Source organism: Ovis canadensis, chromosome 16, assembly GCF_042477335.2.
Source record: "Ovis canadensis isolate MfBH-ARS-UI-01 breed Bighorn chromosome 16, ARS-UI_OviCan_v2, whole genome shotgun sequence".
Classification (NCBI taxonomy): Eukaryota; Metazoa; Chordata; class Mammalia; order Artiodactyla; family Bovidae; genus Ovis; species Ovis canadensis.
In genome coordinates, this window is record NC_091260.1 from 25,570,673 (window position 1) to 25,584,394 (window position 13,722).

Consider the following 13,722-nt stretch of genomic DNA (forward strand, 5'->3'; position numbering starts at 1 on the left):
GGCCTCATGGGAAAGGCGGCAGGCGAGACCGGTGCATGAGCACCCCCAGCATCTCCAGCTGCCCCGCGTCCCCAGCCCCTCACCCCTCACGAGTCCTCCCCTCTACATAAATAGACCCAGCGCAACCCGGAACCGGGTGGAGAATGCCGCGCACACCTGGAGGCTGGTGCGTGATTCACTGCAGACTGGATCATCAGGAAAACGCTCTGAGGAAGTCAGTAATGACTCTTTGCCAAGAGACGCTGCTGGTTGCGTAGAAAAAGCACGCCAAGGGGATGCCACACTCACCTAAAACCTCAGTAAACTGAATTTACGAGTTTACATCCATTTGATGAATTGCCGCAATGCACATATGTGTGGCTTCTCGCAATCTCGGAACTGGTCAGCCACTACCTGTGAAGACACTGCCTGGCATTCAGTAAACCAATGCTAGAATTGTTTTCCTGCCAGGAATGTTAAGAGTTTGAAAGGAAGGAATGAATAGGAGGTTGGATCAGTGTTGTTATTCATTTCCAAGAAAGCCACAGTATTCAAATTACTCCCCAAACCTACCAATGGTTATGATTTTCTTATATAAAGAAAACATTAGAATTTAAATTATCTGCCTCAAATCTGGTGTAATAGGGCAAGAAACACCAATTTTTTAAAAAATGTCTAAGCAAAAATAACACTTAAAAAGATGGTTTACTTCATCCAGTAAATACTGAAACAAACTTGCTTACAGAAACATATGTTGTTGTTCAGTCCAGTCACTAAGTTGTGTCCAACTCTTAGAAAGGTGAAGAAAAAGGCAATGGAGGTGGTCAACTGACAAGGGAGCCGGGTGAACAAAACAGGAGTCTGGTTTAGGATGTATTCTTTATCTAATTCTGGTTACCCACAGATATATTATCACCCCAAGAATGCTAAAAATTTCTGATAATTCTCATCCAGGGCTTTCTTATGAATTATCTCCTCAAACTCTCAGGGCCTCCTCAGATCCTTGAAATCTATAAGAGTGAACAAAGACTACAATATTTTCTCAATTTTATGTGGCAAAATACACTTCATCAGATACTTAGGAACTGGGTCCAATATTTTTTGCCCCAGCTTCTTTAAAAAAAAATGGTTTTAAATATTCAAAAAATATCTTTTAAAGGCTTACACAGAGATGGTACCGTACTCCAGAGCAGTTTCCCAACCTCAGCACTACTGATATTTTAGGCTAATTTTTTTGTCTGAGGGGGGCTGTTTTGTGCATTGGAGGATATTTAGCAGCCTCCTTGATTGCTACCCACTAGATAGCAGCTGTGATGTTCAATGATATCTGAAGACATTGCCATAAGTTCCTTGGACGACAAAATGGCTCCTGGTTGAGAACTACCACTCTAGATAAAAGCTTTCTCTAATAAAGTAGTATAGAATATTGGTTAAGAGCAAAATCCCTGGGTTTGAATTCTGGATCCAACACTTACTATGACCCTAAGCAAGTCAGTTAATGTCTGCCCACTTTCCCTATTTGTATGGGGTCCATGACAGGACCAAGCTCTAAGAGGTTCACACACATAAATGAGATGACATACATAGAGCCCTTCATGCAGTGTCTAGAACACAATGTGCATAAATGTTGGCAATATGCCGAAGCTAAAAGAATACCATGCTGGAGAGACGCAAGCCTGGAGCAGAGGGCACACCACAGCATACTCTCGGCTCCCATGGTGCTCTGAACATGCTTCTCCGGGGGTGCTGGTCACACTGGATTACAATTGACTGTTTAATGCTCTTTCCTATTAGTCTGTGAGCTTCCTCAAGGCTAAAGTCATGTTTTATTGATCTCTGTATTTCGACAGTCTGACAGTTCCTGATTTATATAAGCATTCAAGACATGCTTTTTGAATGGGGATACTTCAGATGTTCAGGTATCTATTCTTTCTCTTCAGATGCCCTGAAATTTATCAGTTTTAGCAGGTCTATTGATTTACTCAAAGAATCTTGAATTTTAAAGAAGCCCATGAGGATATTTTTAAATTCTAAAGACTTTCTCTTATTGACTCATTTTTATCTATATTCTGTAACTGGAAACAGTGGTTAGGGTAACATCCTTCGGGTCTTAACACGGCTCTAAGAAATGTCACAGTCAAATCCAGGATAAACTCTCTTTGAATCCTACCCCCCACCCCATCCCCAAAGATAAGCCCCCAAAATGTTCTGTGCTCCCTTTTTAGGTATCCGGATAATTACACATCAGAGGCTGCCCAGGGAAGAACAGTGAAGCTGGTGAAAGGGGATTTGAAACTGTGCTACATCAATTACGGGGTGGAAGGACCCTGATGCATGTGGAAAAGACTTAAGAAGCTAGCAACAGCTGTCCTTGGATACTGAGATCATTACCGTTTGGAAGGATCTTCAAGTGCAAAGATGAAAAAGGCTGAAACAACAAGGACTTACTGTGTGGGTGTTATAGGAGAGGCAAACTGAAGGAGAGGCAGTGGGTGAGAGTCAAATTCAGAATGGCTCAATGCTGGGGCACCTCTGTGCCACCAGCTCTCATATCCTCCATGGCCCTTCCAGAAAAGTCTACGCACGTGGGCAACACCACAAAGATGACAGCAGTAAGTTGGATACATCAGTGATATAAAACATGAATTTCTTCCCTTGACTGAGTGACACACATTCTGGTCTGTGGGCAGCAGATGTCGTAACTATCTCCACCTTGTACATTTCGGCGACTCTGCCATGCAGATTCTCAAAGGAATAGGTAAAGACCTGAATATTTTTAATGTTTACTTTAAATGTTTAAAGTATGCTTTAACTTTTTTGCACTTCAGAGTCTTTGAGAATTGGGGTTGTATCCAAGATGAAAAGTAAAAATTGGTAAAGTGTGTGAAGAGCTGGAAATGAACTAGTTAATACAGTGAAGGTGGCTAATATATTCCCACACTCCTTTAAGAGTAGGAGTAGGTGTGACACTGAAGTGTAGCTTGTCTCCTAACCTGTTTGACTTGATTTGGGAACCTATGATTCAGAAGGTAATGCAGTCAGCAAATACAAGAATTAAAATTGTCAGAACTACTGACATTTTTATTCAGACAAAATAATTACATGTGTAGAAACTAAAGTATATTTTAGTTGCAAAGGCAGTCAAACTCTGGCCACAGAACTAAGAAGAAACTGAGATTATTGGAAATTCTTAAGACTACAGCTGGTCTATGGTCACTATACAAATATTCAGTAAGATTTTCTACTTATTGCACAATAACTAAGCCTATACAGCACTGGACAAGCTTTGTGATTCAGAATACTCATTCATTTAATCAGGTTGATGTTATCAGTCATTGTTTTTATGAGAAAGGTGAATGAAATTGAAAAATAAGCTTGTCATGCTCCTGAAATGTTAAAGATGAAGTAAGCATTTAAAGAAGGGTCAAATTCTTCACTATTCACCTTCTCCTAATATAAAAAATTCCAGATCCTTTTTGCAGACTTAATTCTTCTGTCTAAACCCCACCCTCTGACCCATGTTCATTCAGTAGGGTTTCCACCACTTTACATAGAACAGCATTAAGGATAATATCCCTGGGACTTCGCCTTGAACTTAGGCCCCACAGGAGATTGCGTTTTCTAGTGTAGGTGTGAGGCTAGGAAGCTGTTAGCTCCCTGCCCTGTCACCCTTGCCACAAGGCCATGTCCAGTGAAAAGACACCAAGGCAAGTGGAGTTCCTAATAAGTTTCCAAATGTATTCTGATCTTGGCCTGGTCTGGGAATTCTGCTGCACATTAACTTTGATCTCTGTCCAACGTTATCATCAGAGTACCCAGAGTGACTGCATCCCCTGGGCTGTCCATACCTACAGGTGGACTTTTGTCATCTTCTAAATGCTGTCTTGAAGAGTCTGAGTCTAGGAGTATGAAGAGCAAATTGCCCATCCTGAATGAGCCATCCTTGTAATCACTGTACCTCTTTTTTTTTTTTTTTTTTAATCACTGTACCTCTTAAGAAAAAAAATCAAAAACTGGGCCAGAAATGTGAAGAAAGTTGAATCAATGGGAACGAGTGTAAGAAAGCTCTGCTGGAACTACTAAGCAAAGATTTTTGCTTCCATTGCTAAAATATGAAGGAAGATAAAAGGATCAATGAAAATTAACTTGTAAGGATAGATCTGAATGCTGCAAAGCCATAAGATGAATAATAATCGGGGTTACATAGTGCCAGGAATATTAAAAAACATGTTTAAACAATATCACAAGGTAAGAGAGATTCAGATTTCTAAAAGGAATAGATAAAACAATAGATAAACCAAATACAACTGATTTCTCTTTCCTGGTAGGTTAAGTAGAGAACTACATAATCCCCAAGGGCAGGTCAAAGGACAAGGTCCAGGAGGGGAAAGACAGAAAGGCAGGCAGACTAGGAAGAGAATGTGATATTTTCCTCAGGTATTCCCTGGATTCCAGAAGAATTAAAGGTGCAGAAAATGTGGCAAATAACCAAGAACTTCACAAAATCAAAGAGGAGAGAACAAATAGACATGGGAAATCCATTTTCCTCCCAAATTGATTTGTGTGAAAGATAAGGGGATTAGAACTGCAGGACCAAAGTCACTGATTGTAAGCATGTTACTACTGCACTCTGTGCACCCTATCGTAGACTCTCAAGCCAGGGAAGGTTCTGGGAGAAGCCCCATAGCTTAATGTCCCACTGGGAGAGGAGTTAGGCTGCTAGAAAATGTGTCATCTTTACAGAGCTGGAGAGGTTCATCCTGTAGGAGGGAAACTACTGGGAGAAAACCAGAAGAGAGTGTGTCTCTCCACTCAGAATCACTGGCCTCCAACAGAGCTAAGCAATCCAATTATGGAGCTGAGAGTAGTGCTTAGAGACCAAGGCCGCCATCTGACAAATAGGAAGGCTAACTCCTTGACCGCTTTATGACCAAACTTCCTTGCCACTTACCCCAGGCAACCTTCCTGTAAGCCTCCTTACCCCTACTGGCTTAGGTATCCCTCTACTGGGCTCTGCTCCTGAGAGCTTGTGCAGAAAAAGTGTTCCCCCACCATATCAGTATCTGCACATTTGCAGATGAGTTCCCCTCAGAGTAAGAACTCCATGAGGGCAAGGCTGTATTGCCATCTTTTAATCCTCAATACAACCATTAGAATGAATGTTAAGGGAGAAAGGGGAGAAGGATTTGCTCAGGGTAAGAAAGATACTTGATAGCAACGTTAGGTCTAGACTCCTGATATTGTGAAGTTTGACCCCATCTATGTTTTGAAAAGCTTCTTTTGTCTACTATTCTTTGAATTTCATGAGCCCAGAATATTATCCATATATGCCGTGCCTGTTAAGAAGGTCTACTGTCTCAGATTTCAAAATCTCAGAAAAGAGGCCATGCACGTGTAGTGGTGAGTTTCCCTGGCGGCTCAGATGGTAAAAATTTGCCCGCAGTGCAGGAAACCTGGGTTTGATCCCTGGGTCCAGAAGATCCTCTGGAGAAGGCAGTGGCACCCCACTCCAGTATTCTTGCCTAGAGAATTCCATGGACAGAGAAGCCTGGCTGGCTACACTCCATGGGGTCACAAAGAGCTGGACACGACCAGGTGACTAACATATATGTAGTTGTATATATGTGGACACATGTAAATATGTGTGTAACTGGTTTGTATGAAATGCTTTTTGAGTAACTGAACCTTAGATACTAATCATTGCATTAGACTGTCAGTCTGGAGTTAACTTCAAGGACACGGTGTTTCTTGATCCAGAAGCTTGGTCTAAGGTACATCATTTCTCATCCAGCTCCTAAGCATGAATTACAGTGCAATTATAAGAAGTGTCAATTAAGTGGGTCACTGTGGTTATATTTAGCCCTTTAGTAGCTGACACTAAGACCTTTCTGTAATATAAGATTAAGGTTAATTTATCAGGTCTTCTTTTCTTGAATATTTTTCCAGGTCAGACATCTAAAGTTATAGAAAATGATCCCATTAAAATCAGAGATAAGAATTTCCCATTCAAGTACCATATAGGGAGCATATACAGATAGGGGTACATGAACTTCTGCAGCAATCAGAATTTTGTTCCATTGTTAAAGTTGACTCAAATTATTCCACAAATGAGAGGATAGTATGTCAGTGAAGATAAAGAATTTTAAAGAAATATTAATTCATCAGAGAATAAATGTGTTAAGCATAAAAAGCGGTAACCTCTTCACTTTTTATAAACCATAGAAATGCAATTAAAACATCAATCAGATATTTTTTACCTGTTTAACTGATAAATCATAGAAATGCAATTAAAACAACAATAAGGTACTTTTTACCTGTTTAACGGGAAAAGACTAAAAAAAGATAATAGTGAATGCTGGTGAGAGCACAAAGAGATAAATATGCTTTACCAACTTTCTGGAAAGTAATCTGGAGAATGAAAACACACACACTACACATAAGCACGTGCATTTATGTATCACATATACACAGATACATACAAATGTATATATGTGCATATAGACACATAAATGATATACACATATATATTTGAACTAATTCCACATCTAGAAATTATACAAATAAAACTGAACACACAAAAATCTACACATATGAAAATTAATCTTAGAATCCCTCATAATAGTATAACATTGGAAAAAACCCAAAGGTACAAGACAAGGGCAACTGTTAATAAATATTGAAACAGTCATAAAATGAAATACTGTAAGCCAATAAAGACCACTGTGGTAAAAAGAGTAATGCCTCCCAAAGATAGAAAGTTCTAATTCTTTAATCTGTGAATATGTTACCTTAATAGAAATTTTGCAGATGTGATTAAATAAGGATATTGCAACAAGGAGATTATCCTATATTATCCAGGTGGGCCCTAAATGTAATCACAAATGTCTTATAAAAGAGAGGCAGGAGATTGGATTACAGAAGAATGTCATATGACACTGAAGCTAGATGCTATGTTGATAGTTTTGAAGACAGAGGAAGGAGCAAAGGAAACAAGGAATTCAGTTCCAGTATCTGGAAGAGGCACAGAAGCAAACTGACCTCCTTGTTTCTAGAGGGATCTCAGCCCTGCTAACACCTTGATTTCAGCGTAGTGAAAGTGATTTTAGACTTACGATCTACAGAATTCTAAGAGAATAAATATATGTTGTCCTAAGCCACTTTGTTGGAATTTGTCACAATGGCCATAGGAAGCTAAAACAACGCTTTGTAAAAATATGTAACAAATGGGAAATGCTCTTGAAATAGGTCTATTTTAAAAAAGGAAAAAACAAGAGTTCTATGAGCTAAGTTATTTACAACAAAGTATGAATGTACATGAATAAAAGAGATGGAAATAAACAAAGCATTTTTAGTGGATAGTTATGAGTATGGGATTATGGATGATTTTATTCCTCTTTATACTTTTTAGTAAAAAGTGTATATTATTTTTTTAATCACCGTTTTTAATAGGAAATGAAAGTTCAAGTTACTGAGAAGTTACAAATATTTTGAGGTTTTACAAATTTAAGAAACACACACTTTCACTCTGAAATTTCATAAAATTTGATTGCTATTTTTGACAAACAAAATTAACGCATTATGTAAAAGCTCTGCTGCTGCTGCTGCTGCTGCTGCTGCTGCTGCTGCTGCTGCTGCTGCTGCTAAGTCACTTCAGTCGTGTCTGACTCTGTGCGACCCCGTAGACAGCAGCCCACCAGGCTACAAGCCTTATAAATAAATACCAATCTTTAAAACAGAATAATAAATAAAAATGAAAAATATCTCTTTTCCATATATAAATTCTTACCTGTCTATGGCAACTGGGCAAATGGATATGTGCAAAGCTGACTGGGTTATAAATCCATACAGAGCTTTGTTTTGGGTTGAATATATATGTTATTACTTGCAGATTCGTTAGGCTGTGCATTTTATGTGAACAGTTTTGAATTCCAGACCTGCTTCACTCCACTGGGCTGTAAATAAAAGCTTTCTTCTTTCATAGCTCAGAAAAATCATATACTCTTGAAAGCAAGCTCAGTTTTAATATTAGCCAAATATGTGTGCCATAAAAAATGATGTTCATAATTTCGAAGAATTATATTAGCTATAATTTGGGATCACCTCTCACCAACACGTACAAACATTATATTTAATGAGGCTTAGATAATTCAGATTTTACTGTCTTTACTTGGCGAGATTCTAAAGTCTGAAAGAGTACGACCAAGTTTCTGATGCCAACTATGGAAATATTCTTTGAATCAATGTATTGTCATACATGTCAGAGAAGACAACCATATTAATGTTCATAGGGATCAACAAACTTTCAAAAATAAGTTATTCTGGTTAATAAGAGCTATAACAAAAACCCATCATGTCATCCATTATAGTGAAAGATGAGAGATGGATGAACATCTATCAACATGAAACAAGGATTATCTCTACCAGCGACTCTTAGAACACAGACTTCTAAAGAATGTTAATATATCAAGGTTAAAGAAAAGTAAGGCCAGATGACATGTACACGGCAGAAGAGGAAAGAGCAAGCCCCACTTAAGATGGCAGAAAAATACACTAATTTGGAAAATTAGAAAATGGGGTCAAAGTATGTATACATATAACTGATTCAGGTTGTTGCACAGCAGAAACACAGCATTGTAAAGCAAATATGCATATGTGTGTGCTCAGCCACTTCAGTCATGTCTGACTGTTTGCTACCCCATGGACTGTAGCCTGCCAGGCACCTCTGTCCATGGGATTCTCCAGGCAAGAATACTAGAGTCAGCTGCCATGCCCATCTCCAGAGGATCTTCCTGACTCAGGGATTGAACCTGTGTTTCCTGCCTCTCCTGCATTGCAGGTGGATTCTTTACTCACTGAGCCACCTGGGAACCTGTAAAGCAACTATACCCCAACCAAAAAACTCATAAAAAAAAAGAAAATGGGAGAAAAATAAATTGGGAAAGTTTTACCATATTTAAAGTGCTGAAGAAGAATGGATGTTCCTGTTTCCTCCCTACTGACCACACCCTGGTCGTGCCCTCCGTTACTTCCTGCCTGGATTAATACCCTTCTCTCCCTGCTCCCCCTCCAAATTATTCTTCCAAAGCTGCGCAGCTCCAGTGGACGCACACAATCATTTCACCCCCTGTGCAACAAGGTTCAGTGGCTCCCCACTCATGTAGTAACATTTCTTCAAGCCTGGTGCCTGTGCTACCTACCATCCTTGAATCACCTAGAGAGCTTGTTAGAAATTCACATTCATGGAGGCATCTTCAAACCCACTGACTCAGGATTTCAGAGCATTGAAGCCCAGGAATGTGCATCCTATCAAAGTGCCCAGGGGATTCTCACATACACTGAAGTTTTAGAGGTTTTTCCTAAGAAAATCAAAACCTCTTTAAATGCAAGACTTTATGGTACAGTCCCTTGTCATTTCTTCTGCCTCATCCTTTGATGTGTGCCTCTTTGTGGTTTATGCTCCAATGAGACTAAAATATGTACCTGTCAGAAATATTGAATTACTTTAAGCTCCCCAGACACAGTAGCTCTGCCATACCTCATTGCCTTGGCACATCCTGTTCCCTGTTTCTAGAGTTTCCACCTCCTCTGCCTGGAAAACTTGTGCTCATCTTTCAAGTGTGAGCTATAAGGTCACCTCTCCAGCACAGCCTGCCTAACTTTCTCCTGCAGGCCTAACTGTTTTTCCTCCTGAATCGCCAATGAATTTTATGCATATATATGCCTCTTTTAAGCAGTCATTCTACTGTGCACCATTGCCTGTATATATAGGTCCAGCTCTCCACTAGGCTTTAAGCTCTCCAAGTACAAGGTCAGTTTCTACTCATCTGCGTATAACTCAAAGTACACATTAGGTATTCAGAAGAATGTGTGAATCCATATGTGTTATTTCCTAAAGTTAGCTTAAAAAAAAAACTAAACTGATTATTTTTTTGTTCCCTAATAGAAAGCTCATCGGTTTCTACCCACAAGCACTAGAGGGATACTTCTAAAACCATCTTGGTTTTTGTCAATTGGTTGGATGTTTTTTTAATTCACTGCCATTATTGACAGCCTTCATGACGATTAATGAAAAGAACAATAGAAATTTAAATCTCTGATTTTTAGACAGATTTTAAAAACTCATTAACAAATGAATCAAAAAACACTAATAGCTTTCTCAGTTCAGTTCAGTCACCCAGTCATGTCCGACTCTTTGCAACCCCATGGACTGCAGCACATCAGGCCTCCTTGTCCATCACCAACTCCCAGAGGTTACTCACGCTCATGTCCATTGAGTCAGTGATGCCATCCAACCATCTCATCCTCTGTCGTCCCCTTCTCCTCCTGCCTTCAATCTTTCCCAGCATCAAGGTCTTTTCCAATTAATCAGTTCTTCGCCTCAGGTGGCCAAAGTACTGGAGTTTCAGCTTCAGAATCAGTCCTTCCAATGAACATTCAGGACTGATCTCCTTTAGGATGGACTGGTTGGATCTCCTTGCAGGGAGACTCTCAAGGGACACTCAAGGGACTCTCAAGAGTCTTCTCCAACACCACAGTTCAAAAGCATCAATTCTTCAGTGCTCAGCTTTCTTTATAGTCCAACTCTCACATCCATACATGACTACTGCAAAAACCATAGCTTTAACTAGATGGATCTTTGTTGGCAAAGTTATATCTCTGCTTTTTCATACACTGTCTAGGTTGGTCATAACTTTCCTTCCAAGGAGTAAGCGTCTTTTAATTTTATGGTTGCATTCACCATCTGCAGTGATTTTGGAGCCCCCAAAATTAAAGTCTGTCCAACAAGTAAAACGTAGCTTTTTTACTTCACAACAAATACGCCTGAAATAAAGAGTTACTTTGTCTTGCTTGAAAAAAGTGATTAAAACTGGAACTTGGGCAGGGTGACTTTCCCTTGAGGCTGGACACTCAGTCTTACTGGGGACGTGATCAGCATAAATAACCCGCTGCTGTGATCAGAGAAGAACTGAGAGTGCCACAGCAGCAGTGCTCAAGGCGAGCAGCCTGCGATGACCACCACACAGCCTGGGACTCCCAGCTCAGCTATGTCAATGTCCACAGCCAAACCGTCAGTCCCGTTTAGGAGGAGCTGGAAGGGCGAGCGGACACATCTGCGCCGCACCTGACCACCGGCCTCCTCCGTCCATCTCCCATCCTTGCACCGCTCTTCCTCTTTGGCAAATGCTCACCCCTGCATCTCAGTCCTGCCCTTCTTCCACAGTCAACCAATCCCTTCTGAGAGTTTAGCTAAGAAGAAATGTTTCAGTTGATGTTTTAGTGTGGAAGATGTGACTATTTAGTTGGGTTTACATTTAGTTGGGTTTACAAGTATAGGTGATTTATAACATTTTAGGTGTATAGCAAAGTGAATCAGTTATACAGACATATGTGTATATAAATATTCCTTTTCAGGTTCTTTTCCATTACAGGTTATTACAAGATATTCAATATAGTTCCCTGAGCTATACAGTAGGTCCTTGCTATTTACCTAGTTTATATATCATAGTATATATCTGTTAATCCCAAATTCTTAATTTACCTCTACCCCTGTCCTTTCCCCTGGGGTAACCTTAAGGTTTTTCCTGTGTCTGTGGGTCTATTTCTGCTTTTCATTTGTATCATTTTTTTTAGATTTCACATATAAGTGATATCATACAATATTTGGCTTTCTCTGACTTACCTCACTTAGTATGATAATCTCTAGGTCCATCCATATTCCTACAAATGGCATCATTTCATTGTTTTTAAGGACTAATATTCTATTGTATGTATATGGAATTCCAGTTGAGCTATTTCAAATCCTGAAAGATGACACTGTGAAAGTGCTGCACTCAATATGCCAGCAAATTTGGAAAACTCAGCAGTGGCCACAGGACTGGAAAAGGTCAGTTTTCATTCCAATCCCAATGAAAGGCAATGCCAAAGAATGCTCAAACTACCACACAATTGCACTCATCTCACACGCTAGTAAAGCAATGCTCAAAATACCCCAAGCCAGCCTTCAACAATATGTGAACGTGAACTTCCAGATGTTCAAGCTGGTTTTAGAAAAGACAGAGGAACCAGAGATCAAATTGCCAACATCTGCTGGATATTCAAAAAAGCAAGAGTTCCAGAAAAACATCTATTTCTGCTTTATTGACTATGCCAAAGCGTTTGACTGTGTGGATCACAATAAACTGTGGAAAATTCTAAAAGAAATGGGAATACCAGACCACCTGACCTGCCTCTTGAGAAACCTGTATGCAGGTCAGGAAGCAATAGTTAGAACTGGACATGGAGCAACAGACTGGTTCCAAATTGGGAAAGGAGTACGTCAAGGCTGTATACTGTCACCCTGCTTATTTAACTTCTATGCAGAGTACATCATGAGAAACGCTGGGCTGGAAGAAGCACAAGCTGGAATCAAGATTGCCAGGAGAAATATCAATAACCTCAGATATGCAGATAACACCACCCTTATGGCAGAAAGTGAAGAAGAACTAAAGAGCCTCTTAATGAAAGTGAAAGGGGAAAGTGAAAAAGTTTGCTTAAAACTCAGCATTCAGAAAACTAAGATCATAGCATTCAGTCCCATCACTTCATGGCAGAGAGATGAGGAAACAGTGGAAACAGTGTCAGACTTTATTTTTCTGGGCTCCAAAATCACTGCAGATGGTGACTGCAGCCATGAAATTAAAAGACACTTACTCCTTGGAAGGAAAATTATGACCAACCTAGACAGCATATTAAAAGGCAGAGACATCACTTTGCCAACAAAGGTCCGTCTAGTCAAGGCTGTAGTTTTTCCAGTGGTCATGTAGATGTGAGAGTTGGACTATAAAGAAAGCTGAGCAATGAAGAACTGTTGCTTTTGAACTGTGGTGTTGGAGAAGACTCTTGAGAGTCCCTTGGACTGCAAGGAGATCCAACCAGTTCATCCTAAAGGAGATCAGTCCTGGGTGTTCATTGGAAGGATTGATGCTGAAGCTGAAACTCCAATACTTTGGCCACCTCATGCGAACAGCTGACTCATTGGAAAAGACCCTGATGCTGGGAAAGATTGAGGGCAGGAGGAGAAGAGGATGACAGAGGATGAGATGGCTGGATAGCATCACCGACTCGATGGACATGGGTTTGGGTGGACTCCGGGAGTTGGTGATGGACAGGGAGGCCTGGTGTGCTGAGGTTCATGGGGTCACACAGAGTCAGACACGACTGAGTGACTGAACTGAACTGATACATATGTGTATGTATATAAACATATATTTGTCTGTGTGTATACATATGTATTTATGTAAATATGTATCTTAGATATTCTTTATCCACTCATCTGCTGGTGAACATTTAAGTTGCTTCCATGTCTTGGCTATTGTACATAGTGCTTCTATGGACACTGGGGTGCATATATCTTTTTGAATCAGAGTCTTCATTTTTTCTGTATGTATGCCCAGGACTGGCAATGCTGGACCATACAGAAAGTCTACTTTTAGTTTTCTAAAGAACCTCTATCCTGTGTTTCCACAGTGGCTATACCAATTTACAATCCTATCAACAGTGTAGCAAGGCTCCCTTTTCTCCATATAGCTGGGTTTCCATTTTAAAGAGGATTGAAGTTTTTAGAGTAAGGAGCAAGGAGCAGGTGTGGGGCACAGTCCACCCCTGACTGCAGGGGTCTGAGTTCAGTGGATGATGCTGCCAGTGAGAGCCCAGAGACAAGGATCCCACAGAGCAGCAGCCATCATCCCGTCTCCCACTGCTTTT

At 40.2% G+C, this 13,722-nt stretch overlaps 1 protein-coding gene across 6 annotated transcripts in view; it reads right to left on the reverse strand.

Moving 5' to 3' along the window:
* Positions 1-13,722, reverse strand: part of MAST4 (microtubule associated serine/threonine kinase family member 4) — a 618,638-nt gene that overhangs the window by 176,186 nt on the left and 428,730 nt on the right. The window lies entirely within an intron of this gene.